The following is a 25,995-nucleotide window of genomic DNA, read 5'->3' on the forward strand; positions in this document are numbered from 1 at the left end:
TGGACACTTAGGTTGCTTCAATGTCCTGGCTATTGTAAATAGAGCTGTAGTCAACATTGTGGTACATGACACTATTTTTTTTAACTAATTAATTAATTAATTAATTTTTATATTTATGGCTGTGTTGGGTCTTCGTTTCTGTGCGAGGGCTTTCTCCAGTTGTGGCAAGTGGGGGACACTCTTCATCGCGGTGCGCGGGCCTCTCACTATGGCGGCCTCTCTTGTTGCGGAGCACAGGCTCCAGACGCGCAGGCTCAGTAGTTGTGGCTCACGGGCCTAGTTGCTCCGCGGCATGTGGGATCTTCCCAAACCAGGGCTCGAACCCGTGTCCCCTGCACTGGCGGGCAGATTCTCAACCACTGCGCCACCAGGGAAGCCCATGACACTTTTTGAATTATGGTTTTCTCAGGGCGTATGCCCAGTAGTGGGATTTCTGCATCATATGGTAGTTCTATTTTTAGTTTTTTTCTTTTTTTACATCTTTATTGGAGTATAATTGCTTTACAATGGTGTGTTAGTTTCTGCTTTATAACAAAGTGAATCAGTTATACATATACATATGTTCCCGTATCTCTTCCCTCTTGCATCTCCCTCCCTCCCACCCTCCCTATCCCACCCTTCTAGTTGGTCACAAAGCACCGAGCTGATCTCCCTGTGCTATGCAGTTGCTTCCCACTAGCTATCTATTTTACGTTTATCTATTTTACATTCCATGCTGTTCTCCATAGTGGCTGTATCAATGTACATTCCCACCAACAGTGCAAGAGGGTTCCCTTTTCTCCACACTCTCTCCAGCATTAATTGTTTGTAGATTTTTTGATGATGGTCATTCTGACCAGTGTCAGGTGATACCTTATTGTAGTTTTGATTTGCATTTCTCTAATGGTTAGTGACGTTGAGCATCCTTTCGTATGTTTGTTGGCAATCTGTATATCTTCATTGCAGAAATGTGTATTTAGGTCTTCTGCCCATTTTTGGATTGGGTTAATTGTTCTTTTGATACTGAGATGCATGAGCTACTTGTATATTTTGGAAATTAATCCTTTGTCCATTGCTTCATTTGCAAATATTTTCTCCCATTCTGAGGGTTGTCTTTTCATCTTGTTTATGGTTTCCTTTGCTGTGCAAAAGCTTTTAAGTTTCATTACCATACTGTCTTAATTACTGTAGTTTTGTAGTATAGTCGGAAGTCAGGAAGCCTGATTCCTCCAGCTCCAGTTTTCTTACTCAAGATTGTTTTGGTTTTTTGGGGTCTTTTGTGTTTCCATACAGATTCTGAAATTTTTTGTGCTAGGTCTGTGAATAATGCCATTGGTAGTTTGATAGGGATTGCATTGGATCTGGAGATTGCTTTGGGTAGTATAGTCATTTTCACTATGTTAATTCTTCCAATCCAAGAACATGGTATATCTCTCCATCTGTTGGTATCATCTTTAATTTCTTTCAACAGTGTCTTATAGTTTTCTGCATACAGATCTTTTGTCTCCCTAGGTAGGTTTATTCCTAGGTATTTTATTCTTTTTCTTGCAATGGTAAATGGGAGTGTTTCCTTAATTTCTCTTTCAGATATTTCATCATTAGTGTATAGGAATGCAAGAGATTTCTGTGCATTAATTTTCTATTTTTAAACAATGAATTTTTATTTTTAATTAATTTAATTTATTTATTTATGGCTGTGTTGGGAATTCATTTCTGTGCGAGGGCTTTCCCCAGTTGTGGCAAGCGGGGGCCACTCTTCATCGCGGTGTGTGGGCCTCTCACTATCGCGGCCTCTCTTGTTGTTGAGCACAGGCTCCAGACGTGCAGGCTCAGCAATTGTGGCTCACGGGCCCAGCTGCTCCATGGCATGTGGGATCTTCCCAGACCAGGGCTCGAACCCGTGGCCCCTGCATTGGCAGGCAGATTCTCAACCACTGCACCACCAGGGAAGCCCTCTGTGCATTAATTTTTTTAACTGCTACTTTACCAAATTCATTGATTAGCTCTAGTAGTTTTCTGGTAGCATCTTTAGGATTCTCTATGTATAGTATCATGTCATCTGCAAAGAGTGACAGTTTTATTTCTTCTTTTCCAACTTGGATTCCTTTTATTTCTTTTTCTTCTCTGATTGCTGTGGCTAAAACTTCCAAAACTATGTTGAATAATAGTGGTGAGAGTGGGCAACCATGTCTTCTTCCTGATCTTAGTGGAAATGGTTTCAGTTTTCCATCACTGAGAACGATGTTGGCTGTGGGTTTGTCATACATGGCCTTTATTATGATGATATAAGTTCCCTCTATGCCTACTTTCTGGAGGGTTTTTTATCATAAATGGGTGTTGAATTTTGTCAAAAGCTTTTTCTGCATCTATTGAGATGATCATATGGTTTTTCTCCTTCAATTTGTTAATATCATTTATCACATTGATTGATTTGCATATATTGAAGAATCCTTGTATTCCTGAGATAAAACCCACTTGATCATGGTGTATGATCCTTCTTATGTGCTGTTGGATTCTGTTTACTAGTATTTTGTTGAGGATTTTTGCATCTATATTCATCAGTGATATTCGCCTATAGTTTTCTTTTCCTATGGTATCTTTGTCTGGTTTTGGTATCAGAGTGATGGTGGCCTCGTAGAATGGGCTTGGGAGTGTTCTTCCCTCTGCTATATTTTGGAAGAGTTTGAGAAGGATAGGTGTTAGCTCTTCTCTAAATGTTTGATAGAATTCGCCTGTGAAGCCATCTGGTCCTGGGCTTTTGTTGGAAGATTTTAAATCACAGTTTCAATTTCAGTGCTTGTGATTGGTCTGTTTATTTTTTCTATTTCTTCCTGGTTCAGTCTTGGAATGTTGTGCTTTTCTTAGAATTTGTCCATTTCTTCCAGGTTGTCCATTTTATTGGCATATAGTTGCTTGTAGTAATCTCTCATGATCCTTTGTATTTCTGCAGTGTCAGTTGTTACTTCTCCTTTTTCATTTCTAATTCTATTGATTTGAGTCTTCTCCTTTTTTCTTGATGAGTCTGGCTAATAGTTTATCAATTTTGTTTACCTTCTCAAAGAACCAGCTTTTAGTTATATTGATCTTTGCTATAGTTTCTTTCATTTCCTTTTCATTTATTTCCGATCTGATCTTTATGATTTCTTTCCTTCTGTTAACTTTGGGGATTTTTTGGTTCTTCTTTCTCTAATTGCTTTAGGTGTAAGGTGAAGTTGTGTTTTGAGATGTTTTTTGTTTCTTGAGGTAGGACTGTATTGTTATAAACTTCCCTCTTAGAACTGCTTTTGCAGCAGCCCATAGGTTTTGGGTCATCATGTTTTCATTGTCATTTGTTTCTAGGTATTTTTTGATTTCCTCTTTGATTTCTTCAGTGATGTATTTGTTATTTAGTAGTGTATTGTTTAGCCTGCATGTGTTTGTATTTTTTACATTTTTCTGTAATTAGTATCTAGTCTCATAGTGTTATGGTCCGAAAAGACACTTGAGAGAATTTCAATTTTCTTATATTTACCAAGGCTTGATTTGTGACCCAAGATATGATCTATTCTGGAGAATGTTCCATGAGCACTTGAGAAAAATGTGTATTCTGTTGTTTTTGGGTGGAATGTCCTATAAATATCAATTAAGTCCATCTTGTTTAATGTATCATTTAAAGCTTGTGTTTCCTTATCTATTTTCATTTTGGATGATCTGTCCATTGGTGAAAGTGGCATGTTAAAGTCCCCTACTATGATTGTGTTACTGTCAATTTCCCCTTTTATGGCTGTTAGTATTTGCCTTATGTATTGAGGTGCTCCTATGTTGGGTGCATAAATATTTACAATTGTTAAATCTTCTTCTTGAATCGATCCCTTTATCATTATATAGTGTCCTTCTTTGTCTCTTGCAATAGTCTTTATTCTAAAGTCTATTTTGTCTGATATGAGTATTGCTACTCCAGCTTCCTTTTGATTTGCATTTGCATGGAATATGTTTTTCCATCCCCTCACTTTCAGTCTGTACGTGTCCCTAGGTCTGAAGTGGGTCTCTTGTAGACAGCATATATATGGGCCTTGTTTTTATATCCATTCAGCCAGTCTGTGTCTTTTGGTTGGAACATTTAATCAATCTACATTTAAGCTAATTATCGATATGTATGTTCCTATTACCATTTTCTTAATTGTTTTGGGTTTGTTATTGTAGGTCTTTTCCTTCTCTTGTGTTTCCTGCCTAGAGAAGTTCCTTTAGCATTTGTTGTAAAACTGGTTTGGTGGTGCTGAATTCTCTTAGTTTTTGCTTGTCTGTAAAGTTTTTAATTTCTCTGTCGAATCTGAATGAGATCCTTGCTGGGTAGAGTAACGTTGGTTGTAGATTTTTCTCTTTCATCACTTTAAATATATCTTGCCACTCCCTCCTGGCTTGCAGAATTTCTGCTGAGAAATCAGCTGTTAACCTTATGGGGATTCCCTTGTATGTTATTTCTTGCTTTTCCCTTGCTTCTTTTAATATTGTTTTGTTTGTATTTAATTTTGATAGTTTTATTAATATGTGTCTTGGCATGTTTCTCCTTGGATTTATCCTGTATTGGATGCTCGGCATTTCATGGACTTGATTGAGTATTTCCTTTCCCATATTAGGGAAGTTTTCAACTATAATCTCTTCAAGTATTTTCTCAGGTCCTTTCTTTTTCTCTTCTTCCTCTGATACCCCTCTAATTCGAATGTTGGTGCATTCAATGTTGTCCCAGAGGTCTCTTTGACTGTCCTCAATTTTTTTCATTCTCTTTTCTTTATTCTGCCCTGCAGTAGTTATTTCCACTCTTTTATCTTCCAGGTCACTTATCCATTCTTCTGCCTCAGTTATTCTGCTATTGATTCCTTCTAGAGAATTTTTAATGTCATTTTTGTGTTGTTCATCATTATTTGTTTGCTCTTTAGTTTTTCTAGGTCCTTGTTAACCGTTTCTTGTATTTTCTCCATTCTATTTCCAAAATATTGGATTGTCTTTACTCTCCTTACTCTGAATTCTTTTTCAGGTAGATTGCCTATTTCATCTTCATTTGTTTGGTCAAGCCTGTTTTTACCTTACTCCTTCATCTGCTGCATATTTCTCTGTTTTCTCACTTTGCTTAACTTACTGTGTTTGGGTTCTCCTTTTCGCAGGTTACAGGTTCGTAGTTCCTGTTGTTTTTGGTGTCTGCCTCCAGTGGGTAATGTTGGTTCAGTGGGTTGTGTAGGCTTCCTGGTTGAGGGGACTGGTGCCTGTGTTCAGGTGGATGAACCTGGACCTTGTCTTTCTGGTGGGCAGGACTGCATCCAGTTGTGTGTTTTGGGGTGTCTGTGAACTTATGATTTTAGGAAGCCCTCTGCTAATGGGTGGGGTGGTGTTCCTGTCTCACTAGTCGTTTGGCATGGCGTGTCCAGCACTGTAGCTTGCTGGTCATTGAGTGGAGCTGGGTCTTAGCATTGAGATGGAGATCTCTGGGAGAGCTCTTGCCATTTGATATTACATGGGGCTGGGAGGTCTCTGGTAGACCAGTGTCCTGACCTCGGCTCTCTCACCTCAGAGGCTCAGGCCTGACGCCCTGCTGGAGCACAAAGACCCTGTCAGCCAGATGGCTCATAAGAAAAGGGAGAAAAAAGAAGAAAGGAAAAAAAGTTATTAAAATATAAAGAATATTAAAAATAAAAACGTATTTAGAGAAAAGAAAGAAAGAAAGAAGAGAGCAATGAAACCAATAAACAAATCCACCAGTGATTATAAGCATTAAAAACTATACTACAAAAACAAAAATGGACAGACAGAACGCTAGGATAAATGGTAAAATCAAAGCTATACAGACAAAATCACAAAAGGAAGCATGCACATACAGACTCACAAAAAGAGAAAAAGGGAGAAAAAATATATATATATAAGAAAGAGAGCAACAAAATCAATAAACAAATCTACCAATGATAATAAGCTGTAAATTCTAAAGTAGGGTAAACATAAAACCAGAAACAAATTATATGCAGAAAGCAAACCCTAAGTCTACAGTTGCTCCCAAAGTCCATTGCCTCAATTTTGGGATGATTTGTTGTCTATTCAGGTATTCCAGAGATGCAGGGTACATCAAGTTGGTTGTGGAGATTTAATCCACTGCTCCTGAGGCTGCTGGGAGAAATTCCCCTTTCCCTTCTTTGTTTGCACAGCTCCTGGGGCTTTGGATTTGGCCCCACCTCTGCATGTAGGTTGCCTGAGGGCATCTGTTCCCCACCCAGACAGGACGGTGTTAAAGTAGTTGCTGATTAGGGGGATCTGGCTCACTCGGCCAGGGGGAGGTAGGGGTACAGAATGCAAGGTGATCCTGTGGTGGCAGAGGCTGATGTGATGTTGCAACAGCCTGAGGTGTGCTGTGTGTTTTTCCGGGGAAGTTGTCCCTGGATCACAGGACCGTGGCAGTGGCAGGCTGCATAGGCTCCCAGGAGGGGAGGTGTGGATTGTGACTTGTGCTTGCACACAGGCTTCTTGGTGGCTGCAGGATCCGCCTTAGCATTTCATGCCAGTCTGTGGTGTCTGCGCTGATAGCTGCAGCTCACACCCAACTCTGGAACTCGTTTAGGTTGTGCTCTGAATCCCCTCTCCTTGTGCACCCCAAAACAATGGTCTCTTGCCTCTTAGGCAGTTCCAGACTTTTTCCTGGACTCCCTTCTGGCTAGCTGTGGTGCACTAGACCCCTTCAGGCTGTGTTCACACAGCCAACCCCAGTCCTCTCCCTGGGATCTGACCTCTGAAGCCCGAGTCTCAGCTCCCAGCCTCCACCCACCCCGGCAGGTGAGCAGACAAGCCTCTCAGGCTGGTGAGTGCTGGTTGGCACAGATCCTTTGTGTGGGAATCTCTCCACTTTTCCCTCTGCACCTCTGTTGCTGTGCTCTCCTCTGTGACCCCAAAGCATCCCCCACCCTGTCCCTACCAGTGAAGGGGCTTCCTAGTGTGTGGGAACTCTTCCTCCTTCACAGCTCCCTCCCAGAGGTGCAGGTCCTGTCCCTATTCTTTTGTCTCTGTTTTTTCTTTTTTCTTTTGCCCTACCCAGGTACGTGGGGAGTTTCTTGCCTTTTGGGAAGTCTGAGGTCTTCTGCCATCGTTCAGTAAGTGTTCTGTAGGAGTTGTTCCACTGGTAGATGTATTTTTGATGTATTTGTGGAGAGGAACGTGATCTCCACATCTTACTCCTCTGCCATCTTGAAGGTCCTCCCTAATTCTGCCTCATTTCATTCTTATTCTGATAAAATTTTAAGAAAATGATTTCATTTTCTATTTAGTCATAGTATGTTATATTAATGGGAACTGAGGTTTCTTGAAACTAATACTAAGAATAAAATGATCTGTCCCCTCTTGCTTTTCAACTGAGGTGGATGAATTCACTGATGAAGAACGTAAGAATTAAAAAAAAAAAATAGTGTTAGAAAATGAAGGTCTTTAGGATTTTTGGAAAGCTGTTATAAATATTAATATATAATTTCTTCATAGACTAAAATAAAACAAAGTGTTAAAGAGAATGTAAATGGTATTTTACATATCTTAGAGTTAAAATTAAATTTTACAATTAATTTTCATTTGTCATTCTTTGGTCATTAGAATTTTCCCAATATCTCTTCTCTGAAGTGTCAGTAAAAATGCTTCCAAATTGGTGTCATTTATTATAGATGATATGTTTATGCCTGTGTGTCTGTGAAGTGTGTCAGTTTGTTTGTGTATATGTGCTGTCTTTCATAAAAATATTTAAGCCTTTGAGAGTTCATGGCTCTAAGGTGTTGATGGCCATTTTGTGGGCCCACTACGTTCTAGAGATTCAGGGTACAACTTAGATACTTTAGTACTTAAACTTTAATACTCCCTGGTTGCCCTGGAAAACCACCTGTGACACTTCACCAGTCTTGCTGCATAAGCTGAGCAGCAGGCCCCCCATCATGTCACATGAGCACACCAGAAAGTGGTAGAGCCCCGTGATCTGCCTTGGGGACACCTATCACTCAGGATAGGCTGCATACGCATGGGAGAGCACCATTTTCAGAGAAAAATATTGTTTTATTATTTGTATTTTACAATACAACATTTATTTTAGAAAATGTAAATCAGACACACACACACCACAGATAAAAAACTGTCATACTTCCACTACCCAGAGATAAATCTTCTTAATATTTGGGTGCATGTAGTCGCTGAGAATGTTTGTATGTGGATATACATGGATAAAAAAGGCTTCTTCTCTGGCCAAGATGGAGTAACAGGGACTGTATTTACCCCTTGCTTGAGACATCCAAAAAGAAAATAAACCAAAATCCAAAAAACAAAACCAGGAACAAATCAAAACGAGAGAGTGGTAATCAAGATACTGGATATCAGGTAAAAAAGGGCAGTGATCCCGGAGAAATGGGAAACAAATGAAATGAGCCTATGATTGCCCCAGCTCACTGCATTGAGAGACTTTCCAGGATGCAGGGCAGGGAGAGAGAACCCATGTGGATCCCACCAGATTCCTGGAGTTGAGGGGATAGAACTGACTCTGGAGAGACCAAGACAGGTAAAATTTTCAAGACAGAGAACCAGAGAGGAAAGAGCTGCACAGAGAGAGAGGGAAACTCCCTGTGGCCAGGGGAAGAACAACTCTAAAAGATTAGAAGAAAGAGTGCTTGATACACTCAGGACCAGGAATAATGTCTGTTCCTACCAGGAAGACTGTTAACTTCTTAATTTATGAGGCATTGGATAGTGTACACTGAAGGGTCTTGCCTCATATTGGTGGGTAATTAGCTCTAGACTGAACACTGCCCTGATTCCACCTAATAAATCTTAAAATAAAGACCCCAAATAATCACATTGTTTCTAAGTAGTTTAACTGCATCCAAGAACAAACCTCAAGAATCTAGGAATCCAACAGCACACAAGGTAAAATTCACAATATCTGACATCCAATCAAACATTACCAGGCATGCAAAGAAGCAAGAAAATTTGACCTATCATGAGGAGAATATGAACAAACCATTTGAAATCAACCCAGAATAGACAAAAGTGTTAGAATTAACAGACAAGGACATTAAAGCTGTTATTGTAACTGTATTCCAGATGTTCATTAAGTTAAGCAGAAACATGAAAGATATTTTTTAAAAAGGCCCAAATCAAACTTCTAAAGATGAAAACTATAATGTATGAGATAAAAATCTCTTGTTAAGATTAAAAAGGCAAATTAAGAATTACAGAAGAAAAGACTAGTGAACTTGAAGACATAGGTCCAAAGTAAAACCAAGTGAAAAGTAATGAAAAGCATTCTTGAGCTAGGGGAAAACTTCATGTGGCCTAATATATCTGTAGTTCTTGTCTCTGAAGGAGAGAGGGGGACAGAAAAAGACATTTGAAGAAAATGTGGTTGAAAATTTCAAATTTTATGAAAGATATAAACCCAGAAATTCAGGAAGTTCAATGAAGTCAGAGCACAAGAAACATGAAGAAAACTAGGCCATGTCATAATTGTTGTACACATGAAACTTATATAATGTTATAGACTGATGATACCACAGGTAAAAAAAGGCATAATGGGTCATTTACTTTTTCAAGAGCTACACTTTGACTTGGATATTTCATTTTGGAAATAATAAGAAATAATTATTTTAAAAATAGCTATTTTTTTTGGACTTCCCTGGTGGCACAGTGGTTAAGAATCTGCCTGCCAATGCGGGGGACATGATTTCAAGCCCTGGTCCAGGAAGATCCCACATGCCGTGTAGCGACTAAGCCTGTGCACCACAAATACTGAGCCTGCACTCTAGAGCCCATGAGCCACAACTACTGAGCCTGCACGCCACAACTACTGAAGCCTGTGCACTAGAGCCTGTGCTCTGCAGGAAAGAGAAGCCACTGCAATGAGAAACCCATGCACCGCTTTGAAGAGTAGCCCCTGCTCACCACAACTAGAGAAAGCCCATGTGCAGCAATGAAGACCCAAAGCAGCCAAAAATAAATAAATACATTTATAAAAAAAATTTATTTTAAAGATCTATTTAAAAATAGCTATTTTTAACTACAGAAAATTGAAAAACCTGTGTGAAAAAATTCCAAGAGTCAAAGACAAAAGTGAAATTGTGAAATATTTTGAATTGAATTATGAAAACAAAATTTGTGGGATTCCTCTCAAGCAGGAGTCAGCAAATTTTTTCTTAAAAGTCCATATAATTAGTATTATAGGCATGTGAGCCTTATGGTCTCTGTTGCAATCACTCAACTCTGCCACTGTCACAGGAAAGCAGCCACAGACAACACATAAATGAATGTGCATGTCTGTATTCCAGCCTGCAATTGTAGTTTTCTGGTACCTGCTCTAAAACAGTATTTAGAGGGCAATTTATACCATTAAATACCAATATTAGAAAAGAAGAAATGTCTCAAATCAGTGACCTCAGCTTCAATCTTAAGAAACTAGATAAAGAAGAGCAAGTTAAACTAAAAGTAAGCAGAAGAAAGAAATACAGGCCAGCATGGAGAACAAAAAAAAAATAGAGAAAATCAATGAAAGCAAAAGCTAGTTCTTTGATAAGATAAAAAGTTCTGACAAACTTCTGGCCAAACTGATGAAGAAAATAAGAGAGAAGACATAAATTACCAGTATCAGGAATAAGAGATGTTACATCACTAAAGAGCATACAGACATTAGACATTGTTAGGGAGTGTTGTGGACAACTCTATGCCAATAAATTTGACAACTTAGATAAATTAGACAATTTTCTTGAAAGACACACTCTACCAAACCTCACTCAAGAAGAGCTAGATAACCTGAGAAGCCCTATGTCTATTAAAGAAATGGAATTTGTAGTTAAAAACCTTCCCAGAAAGAACAAAACAAAACAAACAAAAAACTCAGGCTAAGATAGCTTCTTTGGTGAATTCTACCAAATGTTTAAGGAAGAAATAATGCTACAACACCAGTTCTACACAAATTTTATAGCAAATTGAAGAGGAGAGAATACTTTTCAACTAACTCTATAAGGCCCTGATGCCTAAACCAGACAAAACCAAGACAAGAAAGCTATTGACAAATATTTCTTATGAACATAGATGTAAATTTTTAAAAATCAGCTAATCCAAGTTAACAATATATAAAATGGATAATACAGCATAATCAAGTGGAATTTATCCTAGAAATGGAAGATTGGTGTTATATTTGAAAAATCAACCAGTGCAATTTACTAGCAAACTAAATGAGAAAATCCATATGATCATCTCAATAGATGCAGAAAAAAATTTGGCAAAATTCAACATCCATTACTGATAGAGTCTCTCAATAAACTAGGGAGAAAAGAGAGCTTTTTTAGCCTGATAAGGAGCATCTATGAAAAGCTTACAGCTAGCATCATACTTAAATGGGAAAAACTGAATACCTCCATAGATCAGAAACAAGACAGAGATGTCTGTTCTCACCACTTAAATGCAACATTTTACTGGAGGCTCTAGCTGGTACAATAAGTCAAGGAAAGAAATACTAGGGATCCATAATGGAAGGGAAGAATTAAGTTTTTATTTGCATATGACATGATTGTCCATGTAGAAAATCTGAAGGAATATATAAAAAAAAGCTCCTGGAAATAATAAGTAAAATTGACAAGTGTACGAGATCAATATAGAAAAAGTAATGGTTTTGTATATTCTAGCAATAAACAGTTGGAAATTGAAATAAAAATGCCATTTACAATAGCATCAATACATAAAACAGGGTAAATCTGACCAAACATATGCAAGAAAACAACAAAGTATTGCAGAGAGTAATTAAAGAAGGTCTAAATAAATGGGGAGATATATTTTGGTCATGGATCAGAAGACTCAATATCGTTAAGGTATCAGTTCTCCCTAGATAGATCTGTAGATTCATGCAATTCCTATCAAAACCATAGCACAGAAAGTTTTTTTTTTTTAGAAATTGATAAACTGATTTTAAAATTTATATAGAAATTCAAAGTATCCAGAATAGTCAAAAACAACTCTTAAAGTGCAGAACAAATTGGGAGGGCTAGTACTACCTAATTCCTCTACTTATTATAAAGCCACACTAACAAGGACAGTGTGGTTTTGGCATCAAGATAGGTGGATAGATAAATGGAACAAAGTAGGGAGTTCAGGTATAAATCCTCACATACATGACTTTTGACGAAGTGATTTTTGACAAAGGTGCAAATTAAGCCAACTAAGTGGAGAAAGGATAGTTTTTTCACAAATAGTCCTGGAACGAATGGACATGCATATGAAGGAGAAATAAACTTCAGTCCACACCTCCCACTTTATCAAAAGATTAACTCAAACATGGATCACAGAGATAAATGTAAAGGCTAAAACTTTAAAATTTCTTATAGAAAATATTTTGCAGTAGAATAGGTATAGAAGTAGTTCAAGTGAGAGCATGGCTACTGTAATTTATGACTGATTTTAGAACTTTGCTTTCCATTTCTGTTGTTTGTCTCTTCTTTTTATGACAATATATTAATGAATGCTGCAATAGCTTAGCTTCCCCTGGTTGGCATCATGTGGTTTGGTTTTTTTTTTTTTTTTTGGCTGTGTTGGGTCTTTGTTGCTGTGCATGGGCTTTCTCTAGTTGCAGCAAGTGGGGGCTACTCTTCACTGTGGTGTGTGGGTTTCTTGTCATGGCTTCTCTTGTGGAGCACAGGCTCTAGGCACGTGGGCTTCAGTAATTGCAGCACACAGGCTTAGTAATTGTGGCTCACAGGCTCTAGAGCACAGGCTCAGTAGTTGTGGTGTATGGGCTTAGTTGCTTCGTGGTATGTGGGATCTTCCTGGATCAGGGATCGAACCCGTGTCCCCTGCATTGGCAGGCAGATTCTTAACCACTGCACCACCAGGGAAGTCCCCACATTAGTTTTAATGTAAAACCCCAGGTGTAGTGCCTTTTTGGACACAAATTGAGTTAACTCTACATTATTTTAAACTTGTCCTTAGAGTCCTAGGTCTGAATGCTCTGACTAAACAGTGGGATGTGACCCAAGACAGGCTTTGGGTCCTGGACCTCTACCAAGTCACATAGAAAGCTGAAGGGAAAGAGCAGTTTGTCAGACTATTCCCATTCTTCCATGGCATCCTGACATGCTGTTGTAAATATCCAGAGTTTAAACCTGATGGTAAGGGAGAAAGGTGAGGTTTCTGCAAAAACACACAGAGGGCCCTGGAGGTGAGCACCTTCTCTGGTTGCACTGAAGCTCAGGCTAGGCTACTTACCCAGCTTTGTGAGAAAGTGGCATCCTCTGGGAACATGGCTTTAGGGCTGTCCTGTTTTACTGAAGATGGCATTCCTTGTCTTCCACTTAATGACTTTCCCTGCATTTTAGGGGTTAAACTATATCTTGCAGAAAAAGTATCTAATGAATGTCTTTTTGTGGATAACAAAGAGTGGTTTTAGTTCATTTTGTAGTAGTTCAGAGATATGGGAATATTTATTTGTATGGAGACACAAATGAACACATAGTTCCAGGGATAGTGTCTTTAGCAGAGATTAATTTATAAAGTCTCATTATCAATAATGACAGCACAGCTATATATTTGCATCACATGATGGGCACAATTATTTGGCATTATTTGGTTGTTAATCAGTGAACTGAAATAGGAAGAAGACAGACTATCAAATTAAAAAAAAAATTGAAATTAATTTTTAAAATATTCACAAAGAAAATTAATACTTAATATGTAATTCATAGGAGTAATTAAAAAACAGTACTAGGCTGGAGAAGGTGCTGAAAGGCTGGAGACAAGATGGTGGAGTAGAAGGGCTTGAGCACAACTGCTCTCACAAAAACACCAAAATCACAACTAACTGCTGAACAACTGTTGACAAAAGAGACTGGAACCTACCAAAGAAGATATTCTATAACCAAAGACAAAGAAGCCACAACAAGACAGTAGAGGGGTACAATCATGATAGAATCAAATCCCACACCCAACAGGTGGATGACCTACAAACTGGAAAATAATTATATCACAGAGGTTCTCCCACAGGAGTGAGAGTTTGGAGCACCATGTTGGGATCCCTAGCCTGGGGGCCTGGCACTGGGAGGAGGATCCCCCAAAGCATTTGGCTTTGAAGGCAAGTGGGGCTTGATGACATGAGCTCCACAGGACTGAGGGAAACAGAAACTCCACTCTTGGAGGGCACACACAAGGTCTCATGCTCACTGGGACCCAGGGGAAAAGCAGTGACTTCATAGGACCCTGGACCAGACCTACCTGCTGGTCTTGGAGAGTCTCCTGGGCAGGTGGGGGTGTTGGCTGTGGTTCACTGTGGGGACAAGGACACTCATGGTGGAGGTATCAGGGAGTACTCATTGGCCTGGGCTTTTCTGGAGGTTGCCACTTTGTCACCAAGATGTGGCGACACCCTACAATCTGTAGGATCCAGTGCTGGGACGCCTCAGGCCAAACAACCAACAGGGCAGGAGCACAGCACCACCCATCATCAGACAGGCTGCCTAAAATCTTCCTAAGCCCACAGCCACTTCTAAACACACCCCTTCTATATACAAAACAGAAACAGACTCACAGACATAGAGATCAGACTTGTGGTTGCCAAAGGGGAGGGGAGGAGAGAGAAGCATGGACTGGGAATTTGGGGTTGGTAGATGCAAACTGTTACATTTAGAATGGGTAAACAACAAGGTCTTACTGTATAGCACAGGGAACTATATCCAATCTCTTGGGATAAACCATAATGGAAAAGAATATTTTAAAAAAAGAATGTATATATGTGTAAAACTGAGACACTTTGCTGTACAGCAGAGATAGGTACAACACTGTAAATCAACTATACTTCAATAAAAAAAATAATAAATACACCTCTTGACATGGCCTGCCCACCATCTCCATCCATCAGTGGGCAGGCACCAGTCCCTCCCACCAGGAAGCCTGTATGAGCCTCTTAGACCAGCCTCACCCATCAGTGGGGAGACACCAGAAGCAAGAGGAACTACAGCCCTGTAGCCTATGGAACGGAAAGTGCAGTCACAGAAATTTAGACAAAATGAGACAGCAAAAGAATATGTTTCAGATGAAGGAGCAAGAAAAAAAAAACCCAGAAGAATAACTAAGCAAAGAGGAGATAAGCAATCTAGCCAAAAAGAATCCAGAGTAATGATAATAAAGATGATCCAAAATCTTGGAAAAAGAATGGAGGCACAGATCAAGAAGATACAAGAAATGTTTAGCAAACAGCTGGAAGATATAAAGAATAAACAAACAGAGATGAACAATACAATAAACAAAAGGAAAAATACACTAGAAGGAATCCATAGCAGAATAAATGAGGCAGAAGAACAGATAAGTGAGCTGGAAGACAGAATGGTGGAAATACTGCCAGAGAATAGAATAAAGAAGAATGAAAACAAACGAGGACAGTTTAAGAGACCTCTGGGTCAACATTAAATGCACCAACATTTGCATTATAGGGGGTCCCAGAAAGAGAAGAGAGAGAGCAAGAGCCTGAGAAAATATTTGAAGAGATAATAGCTGAAAACTCTCCTAACATGGGAAAGGAAACAGTCACCCAAGTCCAGGAAGTGCAGAGAGTCCCAGGCAGGATAAACCCAAGGAGGAACACACCAAGATGCATATTAATCAAATTGACAAAAATTAAATACAAAGAGAAAATATTTAAAACAACAAGGGAAAAGAAACAAATAACATACAAAGGAATCCCCATAAGGTTATCAGCTGATTTTTCTGCAGAAACTCTGCAGGCCAGAAGGGAGTGACATGATATATTTAAAACGATGAAAGGGAAAAACCTACAACCAAGAACACTCTACTCAGCAAGGCTCTCATTCAGATTTGACAGAGAAATCAAAAGCTTTAAAGACAAGCAAAAGCTAAGATAATTCAGCACCACCAAATCAGCTTTACAACAATGCTAAAGGAAGTCTCTAGGTGGAAAAGAAAAGACCATAACTAGATACAAGAAAATTAAGAATGGAAAGGCTCACTGGTAAAGGCAAACATAAGTTAAAGTAGGAAATCATCCACACACAAATATATTACAACTAGCAGTTGTGAGAAGAGGTGAGTACAAATGCAGGATATTGGAAATGCATTTGAAATTAAAAGACCAGCAACTTAATCTTGTATATGTATAGACTGCTATATCAAAACTTCATAGTAACTCCAAACCAAATATCTACAATAGACATACACACAAAAAAGAAAGAGGAATCCGAACACAACACTAAAGTTAGACATCAGATCACAAGAGAAGAGAGCAAAAGAGGAAGGGAAGAAAAAAGACCTATAAAAACAAATCCAAAGCAATTAACAAAATGGCAATAAGAACATACATATCAATAATTACCTTAAATGTAAACGGAATAAATGCTCCAGCCAAAAGACATAGATTGGCGGAATGGATACAAAAGCAAGACACATATATATGCTGTCTACAAGAGACCCAATTCAGGTCTAGGAACACATACAGAATGAAAGTGAGGGGATGGAAAAATGTGCTCCATGTAAATGGAAATCAAAAGAAAGCTGGAGGGACTTCCCAGGTGGCACAGTGATTAAGAATTCACCTGCCAATGCAGGGGACACGGGTTCGAGCCCTAGTCCAGGAAGATCCCACATGCCGTGGAGCAACTAAGCCCGTGTGGCACAACAATTGAGCCTGCGCTCTAGAGCCTGTGAGCCACAACTACTGAGCCCACGTACCACAACTACTGAAGCTTGTGCACCTAGACCCTGTGCTCGGCAACAAGAGAAGCCACCACAATGAGAAGCCTGTGCACCGCAACAAAGAGTAGCCCCCGCTTGCTGCAACTAGAGAAAGCCTGCGCTCAGCAACGAAGACCCAGTGCAACCAAAAATGAACAAATAAATGAATTAATTAAAAAAAAAGCTGGAGTAGCAATATTCATATCAGACAAAATAGACTTTAAAATAAAGGCTGTTACCAGAGACAAAGAAGGACACTACATAATGATCAAGGGATCAATCCAAGAAGATATAACAATTGTAAATATGTATGCATCCAATATAGGAACACCTCAATATATAAGGCAAATACTAACAGCCAATAAAGGAGAAATCGACAGTAACACAATAATACTGGGGGACCTTAACACCCCACTTTCATCAATGGACAGATCATCCAGAGAGAAAATCAATAAGGAAACACAGGCCTTAATTGACACATTAGATCAGATGGACTTAATTGATATTTACAGAGCATTCCATCCAAAAGCAGCAGAATACACATTCTTCTAAAGGGCACATGGAACATTCTCCAGGATAGATCACATCTTGGGTCACAAATCAATCCTTGGTAAATTTAAGAAAATTGAAATCATCAAGCATCTTTTCCAACCACGACGCTATGAGATGACAAATAAACTATAAGAAAAAACTACAAAAAACACAAATACGTGGAGGCTAAACAATATGCTGCTAAACAACCAATGGGTCACTGAAGAAATCAAAGAAGAAATAAAAAAATACATAGAGATAAATGAAAACATGATCATCCAAAACTTATGGGGTGCAGCAAAAGCAGTTCTAAGAGGTAAGTTTATAGCAATACAATGTTACCTCAGGAAACAAGAAAAATCTCAAACAACCTAACCTTACATCTAAAGCAACTAGAGAATGAAGAACAAACAAAACCCGAAGTTAGTAGAAGGAAAGAAATCATAAAGATCAGAGCAGAAATAAATGAAACAGAGATGAAGAAAACAATAGAAAAGATCAATGAAACTAAAAGCTGGCTCTTTGAAAAGATAAACAAAATTGATAAACCTTTAGCCAGACTCATTAAGAAAAAAAGGGAGAGGGCTTAAATCAATAAAATCAGAAATGAAAAAAGAGAAGTTATAACTGACACTACAGAAATACAAAGGATCATAAGAGACTACTACAAGCAACTGTATGCCAAAAAAATGGATAACCTAGAAGAAATGGAAAAATTTTTAGACAGATACAATCTCCGAAGACTAAGTGAGGAAGAAATGAAAATATGAACGAGCAATCACGGTACTGAAATTGTAACTGTGATTTAGAAACTCCCAACAAGTAAACGTCCATGGTCAGATGGCTTCACAGGTGAATTCTATCAAACATTTAAGGAAGAGTTAATACTTTCTTCTGAAACTATTCCAAAAAATTGCAGACGAAGGAACACTCCTTAAGTCATTCTATGAGGCCACCATCACTCTGATTCCAAAACTAAACAAAGATACCACAAAGAAGAAAATTACAGGCCAATATCACTGATGAACATACATGCAAAAATCCTCAACAAAATACTAGCAATCTGAATTCAACAATAAATTAAAAGCACCATACACCATGAACAAGTGGGATTTATCCCAGGGATGCAAGGATTTTTCAATATCTGCAAATTACTCAGTGTGATACTGATTGTGATACCACATCAACAAAGTGAAGAATATAAACCATATGATCATCTCAATAGATGCAGAAAAACTTTTGATAAAATTCAACACTGATTTATTATAAAAACTCTCCAGACAGTGGGTGTAGAGAGAACATACCTCAACATAATAAAGGCCATATATGACAAGCCTGCAGAAAACATCATTCTCAACCATGGAAAAGTGAAAGCATTTTCTCTAAGATCAGGAAAAAGATAAGGATGTACACTCTCACCAGTTTTATTCAACATAGTTCTGGATGTCCTAGCCATGGCAATCAGAGATTAAAAAGGAATAAAAGGAATCCAAATTTGAAAAGAAGTTAAACTGTCACTATTTGCAGATGACATGATACTATACATAGAAAACAATAAAGATGCTACCAGAAAATTGCTAGAGCTCATCAATGAATTCAGTAAAGTTGCAGGATACAAAATTAATACACAAATATCTGTGGCATTTCTATACACTAAAAAGGAAAAACCAGAAAGAGAAATTACAGAAACAATCCCATTTACCATCACATCAAAAAGAATAAAATACCTAGGAATAAACCTACCTAATGAGGTAAAAGACCCATACTCCAAAAACTATAACACACTGATAAAAGATGACACTAAAAAATGGAAAGATAGACCATGTTCCTGGATTGGAAGAATGATTATTGTCAAAATAAGTATACGATCCAAGACAATCTACAGATTCAATGAAATCCATATCAAGTTACCAATGGAATTTTTCACAGAACTAGAACAAAATATTTTAAAGTTTGTATGGAAACATAAAAGACTCCGAATAGCCAAAGGAATCCTGAGAAAGAAAAATGGAGCTGGAGGAATCAAGCACCCTGACTTCAGACTATACTAGAAAGTTATAGTAATCAAAACAGTATGGTACTGGCACAAAAACAGAAATATAGATCAATGGAACAAGATAGAGAGTCCAGAAATAAACCCATGCACCTATGTTCAATTAATCTACAACAAAGGAGGCAAGACTATACAGTGGAGAAGAGACAGTGTCTTCAATAAATGGCGCTGGGAAAATTGGGCAGTTGTATGTAAAAGACTGAAATTAGAACGTTGTTTAACTCCATACACAACAATAAGCTCAAAGTGGATTAAAGACCTAAATGTAAGACTGGATACTATAAAACTCTTTGAGGGAAATATAGGCAGAACACCCTCTGACATAAATTGCAGCAATATCTTTTTCAATTCATTTCCTAGAGTAATGGAAATAAAAGCAAAAATATACAAATGGGACCTAAATAAACTCAAAAGCTTTTGCACTGCAAAGGAAACCATAAACAAAATGAAAAGACAATTCACTGAATAGTAGACAATATTTGAAAATGTTGCCACCAACAAGGGATTAATCTCCAAAATTTACAAACAGCTCATGTGGCTCAATACCAAAAAAACAAGAAATCCACTGAAAAAATGGGCAGAAGACCTACATAGAGATTTCTCCAAAGGAGACATACAGATTCCCATGAGGCACATGAAAAGATACTCAACATCACTGATTATTTGAGAAATGCAAATTAAAACTACAATGAGATATCACCTCACACTGGTCAGAGTGGTCATCATCAGAAAGTCTACAAACAATAAATTTTGGAGAGGTTGTGGAGAAACAGGAACCCTTTTACACATTGGTGGAAATGTAAATTGGTACAGCCACTATGGAGAACAGTATGGAGGTTCCTTAAAAAGCTAAACATAGAACTACCAAATGATCCAGCAATCCCACTCCAGACAAATTATATCTGGAGATAATTCAAAAAGATACATGCACTGTAATGTTCATGGCAGCACTATTTACAAGAGCCAAGACATGGAAGAAACCTATATGTCCATGATTAATGGATAAAGAAGATGTGGTATATATATACAATGGAATATTACTCAGCCATAAAAAAGAATAAGATAATGCCATTTGCAGCAATGTGGACAGACCTAGAGATTATCATACTAAGTGAAGTAAGTCAGACAGAGAAAGACAAATATCATATGATGTCACTTATATGTGGAAACTAAAAAATGGTACAAATGAACTTGAAAACAGAAACAGACTCACAAACTGTGAAAACAAACTTTTGATTACCAAAGGGGAAAGCTGGGGGCGAGGGATAAATTAGGAGTTTGGGATTAACATATACACACTATTATATATAAAATATTGATAGATATTCAACAAGGACCTACTGTATAGCACAGGGAACTTTGTTCAATATTCTGTAATAACTTACAGGGGGAAAGAATCTGAAAAAGAATAGATTTATGTATATGTATATTTGAAACACTTTGCTGTACACCTGAAACTAACACATTGTAAAACAACTATACTCCAACATAAAATAAAAATTAAAAAAACAAAACAAAACAAAAAAACACTACTAGGCTTTAGAACAGTCAGGAAGTCACATCTGAAAAATCTCCACATTCTCTGTCTCAGGATTAGGCAGAAATTACAGGAAGTTGTGAGGAAAGTTCTTCTGACTTACCTTTTGCACACTCTGCTCACTCCTCCTAGGTGTCTTGGGATGGCTCACCATTGGTAGAATTCCTAGTACTTAACAGGCAGATGGGCAGACCTCCAGGGTCCACCAGCTCTCCCTGGAGTAGGCACGAGTCTGCAGTGCTGTTTAGGATCCCATGTGCAACGACACATTGTCCCTTCATCTCCCAACTGGCTGACTGGGATATTGTCCTCCTTTGCTGGTTACATTTGTTCCTTTTTGCCTGTTCTAGGCAGGCTCAGCACTAGTGAACGCAATTATTCAACCACCTTTCATTTATTTATTATTTATTAATTTATTTATTTACTTACTTACTTATTTATTTATTTATTTATTTTGAACGTTTTTATTGGAGTATAATTGCTTTACAACGGTGTGTTAGTTTCTGCTTTATAACGAAGTGAATCAGTTATACATATACATGTATCCCCATATCTCTTCCCTCTTGCATCTCTCTCCCTCCCACCCTCCCTATCCCACCCTTCTAGCTGGTCACAAAGCACCAAGGTGATCTCCCTGTGCTATGTGACTCCTTCCCACTAGCTATCTATTGTATATTTGGTAGTGTATATATGTCCATATATACACTACCACTCTCTCACTTTGTCCCAGCTTACCCTTCCCCCTCCCCGTGTCCCCAAGTCCATTTTCTAGTAGGTCTGCATCTTTCCTCCCGTCTTGCCCCTAGGTTCTTCAGAACCTGTTTTTTTTTTTTTAATTCCATACATATGTGTTAGCATACGGTATTTGTTTTTCTCTTTCTGACTTACTTCACTCTGTATGACAGACTCTGGGTCCATCCACCTCACTACAAATAACTCAATTTTGTTCCTTTTTATGGCTGAGTAATATTCCATTGTAATATATGTGCCACATCTTCTTTATCCATTCATCTGTTGATGGACACTTAGGTTGCTTCCATTTCCTGGCTATTGTAAATAGAGTTGCAATGAACATTGTGGTACATGACACTTTTTGAATTATGGTTTTCTCAGGGTATATGCCCAGTAGTGGGATTGCTGGGTCATATGGTAGTTCTATTTTTATTTTTTAAGAACCCTCCATACTGTTCTCCATAGTGGCTGTATCAATTTACATTCCCACCAACAGTGTATGAGGATTCCCTTTTCTCCACATCCTCTCCAGCATTTATTGTTTGTAGATTTTTTGATGATGGCCATTCTGACCGGTGTGAGATGATATCCCATTGTAGTTTTGATTTGCATTTCTCTAATGATTAATGATGTTGAGCATTCTTTCATGTGTTTGTTGTCAATCTGCATATCTTCTTTGGAGAAATGTCTATTTAGGTGTTCTGCCCATTTTTGGATTGGGTTGTTTGTTTTTTTGATATTGAGCTGCACGAGCTGCTTGTATATTTTGGAAATTAATCCTTTGTCAGTTGCTTCATTTGCAAATATTTTCTCCCATCTCTGGGTTGACTTGTTTATGGTTTCCTTTGCTGTGCAAAAGCTTTTAAGTTTCATTAGGTCCCATTTGTTTATTTTTGTTTTTATTTCCATTTCTCTAGGAGGTGGGTCAAAAAGAATCTTGCTGTGATTTATGTCATAGAGTGTTCTGCCTATGTTTTCCTCTAAGAGTTTGAAAATGTTTAGCCTTACATTTAGGTCTTTAATCCATTTTGAGTTTATTTTTGTGTATGGTATTAGGCATTGTTCTAATTTCATTCTTTTACATGTAGCTGTCCAGTTTTCCCAGCACCACTTTTTGAAGAGGCTGTCTTTTCTCTACTGTATATTCTTGCCTCCTTTATCAAAGATAAGGTTACCATTTTTGTGTGGGTTTATCTCTGGGCTTTCTATGCTGTTCCATTGATCTATATTTCTGTTTTTGTGCCAGTACCATACTGTCTTGATTACTGTAGCTTTGTAGTATAGTCTGAAGTCCAGGAGCCAGATTCCTCCAGCTTCATTTTTCTTTCTCAAGATTGCTTTGGCTATTTGGGGTCTTTTGTGTTTCCATACAAATTGTGAAATTTTTTGTTCTAGTTCTGTGAAAAATGCCAATGGTAGTTTGATAGGGATTGCATTGAATCTGTAGATTGCTTTGGGTATTAGAGTCATTTTCACAATGTTGATTCTTCCAATCCAAGAACATGGCATATCTCTCCATCTATTTGTATCATCTTTAATTTCTTTCATCAGTGTTTTATAATTTTCTGCATACAGGTCTTTTGTCTCCTTATGTAGGTTTATTCCTAGGTATTTCATTCTTTTTGTTGCAGTGGTAAATGGGAGTGTTTTCTTAATTTCACTTTCAGATTTTTCATCATTAGTGTATAGGAATGCAAGAGATTTCTGTGCATTAATTTTGTATCCTGCTACCTTACCAAATTCACTGATTAGCTATAGTAGTTTTCTGGTAGCATCTTTAGGATTCTCTATGTATAGTATCATGCCATCTGCAAGCAGTGACAGCTTTACTTCATCTTTTCTGATTTGGATTCCTTTTATTTCTTTTTCTTCTCTGATTGCTGTGGCTAAAACTTCCAAAACTATGTTGAATAATAGTGGTGAGAGTGCACAACCTTGTCTTGTTCCTGATCTTAGTGGAAATGTTTTCAGTTTTTCACCATTGAGGACAATGTTGGCTGTGGGTGTGTCATATATGACCTTTATTATGTGGAGGTAAGTTCCATCTATGCCTACTTTCTGGAGGGTTTTTATCATAAATCGGTATTGAATTTTGTCCAAAGCTTTCTCTGCATCCATTGAGATGATCATATGGTTTTTCTCCTTCAATTTGTTAATATGGTGTATCACATTGATTGATTTGCATACATTGAAGAATACTTGCATTCCTGGAATAAACCCCACTTGATCATGGTGTATGATCCTTTTAATGTGCTGTTGGATTCTGTTCGCTAGTATTTTGTTGAGGATTTTTGCATCTATGGTCATCAGTGATATTGGTCTGTAGTTTTCATTTTTTGTGACATCTTTGTCTGGTTTTGGTATCAGGATGATGGTGGCCTCGTAGAATGAGTTTGGGAGTGTTCCTCCTTCTGCTATATTTTGGAAGACTTTGAGAAGGATAGGTGTTAGCTCTTCTCTAAATGTCTGATAGAATTTGCCTGTGAAGCCATCTGATCCTGGGCTTTTGTTTGTTGGAAGATTTTTAATCACAGTTTCAATTTCAGTGCTTGTTATTTGTCTGTTTATATTTTCTATTTCTTCCTGGTTCAGTCTCGGAAGGTTGTTCATTTCTAAGAATTTGTCCATTTCTTCCAGGTGGTCCATTTTATTGGCATATAATTGCTTGTAGTAATCTCTCATGATCCTTTATATTTCTGCAGTGTTTGTTGTTACTTCCCCTTTTTCATTTCTAATTCTATTGATTTGAGTCTTCTCCCTTTTTCTCTTGATGAGTCTGACTAATGGTTTATCAATTTTGTTTATCTTCTCAAAGAACCAGCTTTTAGTTTTATTTATATTTGCTATGGTTTCCTTCATTTCTTTTTCATTTATTTCTGATCTGATCTTTATGATTTCTTTCCTTCTGCTAACTTTAGGGTTTTTTGTTCTCCTTTCTCTAATTGCCTTAAGGGGAAAGTTAGGTTTTTTTTTTGAGATGTTTCTTGTTTCTTAAGGTAGGATTGTATTGCTATAAACTTCCCTCTTAGAACTGCTTTTGCTGCATCCCATAGGTTTTGGGTCCTTGTGTTTTCATTGTCATTTGTTTCTAGGTATTTTTTGATTTCCTCTTTGATTTCTTCAGTGATCTCTTGGTTATTAAGTAGTGTATTGTTTAGCCTCCATGTGTTTGTATTTTTCAGGTTTTTTTTCCTGTAATTGGTATCTAGTCTTATAGCATTGTGGTCAGAAAAGATACTTGATATGATTTCAATTTTCTTAAATTTACCAAGGCTTGACTTGTGACCCAAGATATGATCCATCCTGGAGAATGTTCTATGAGCACTTGAGAAGAAAGTGTAGTCTGTTGTTTCTGGATGGAATGTCCTATAAATATCAATTAAGTCCATGTTGTTTAATGTATCATTTAAAGCTTGTGTTTCCTTATTTATTTTCATTTTTGATGATCTGTCCATTGGTGAAAGTTGGGTGTTAAAGTCCCCTACTTTGATTGTGTTACTGCCCATTTCCCCTTTTATGGCTGTTAGTATTTGCCTTATGTATTGAGGTGCTCCTATTTTGGGTGCATAAATATTTACAGTTGTTATATCTTCTTATTGGATTGATCACTTGATCATTATGTAGTGTCCTTCTTTGTCTCTTGTAATAGTCTTTGTGTTAAAGTCTATTTTGTCTGATATGAGAATTGCTACTCCAGCTTTCTTTTGATTTCCATTTGCATGGAATATGTTTTTCCATCCCCTCACTTTCAGTCTGTATGTGTCCCTAGGTCTGAAGTGGGTCTCTTGTAGATAGCATATTTACGGGTCTTGTTTTTGTATCCATTCAGCCAGTGTATGTCTTTTGGTTGGAGCATTTAATCCATTTACATTTAAGGTAATTATCAATATGTATGTTCCTATTACCATTTTCTTAATTGTTTTGGGTTTGTTATTGTAGGTCTTTTTCTTCTCTTCTGTTTCCTGCCTAGGGAAGTTCCTTTGGCATTTGTTGTAAAGCTGGTTTGGTGGTGCTGAATTCTGTTATCTTTTGCTTGTCTGTTAAGATTTTAATTTCTCCATCAAATTTGAATGAGATTCTTGCTGGATAGAGTAATCTTGGTTGTAGTTGTTTCCCTTTCATCACTTTAAATATGTCCTGCCACTCCCTTCTGGCTTGCAGAGTTTCTGCTGAAGGATCAGCTGTTAACCTTATGGGGATTCCCTTGTGTGTTTTATTTGTTGTTTTTCCCTTGCTGCTTTTAATATTTTTTCTTTGTATTTAATTTTTGATAGTTTGATTAATATGTGTCTTGGCGTGTTTCTTCTTGGTTTATCCTGTATGGGACTCTCTGTGCTTCCTGGACTTGATTAACTATTTCCTTACCCATATTAGGGAAGTTTTCAACTGTAATCTCTTCAAATATTTTCTCAGTCCCTTTCTTTTTCTCTTTTTCTTCCTGGACCCCTATAATTTGAAT

At 37.7% G+C, this 25,995-nt stretch overlaps 1 protein-coding gene across 8 annotated transcripts in view; it reads left to right on the forward strand.

The window, feature by feature from the left end:
* The window catches only part of OCA2 (OCA2 melanosomal transmembrane protein), a 281,194-nt gene that overhangs the window by 133,030 nt on the left and 122,169 nt on the right, over nucleotides 1–25,995 (forward strand). The window lies entirely within an intron of this gene.

This window comes from Balaenoptera acutorostrata, chromosome 8 (assembly GCF_949987535.1).
Source record: "Balaenoptera acutorostrata chromosome 8, mBalAcu1.1, whole genome shotgun sequence".
In the NCBI taxonomy this organism is placed as follows: domain Eukaryota; kingdom Metazoa; phylum Chordata; class Mammalia; order Artiodactyla; family Balaenopteridae; genus Balaenoptera; species Balaenoptera acutorostrata.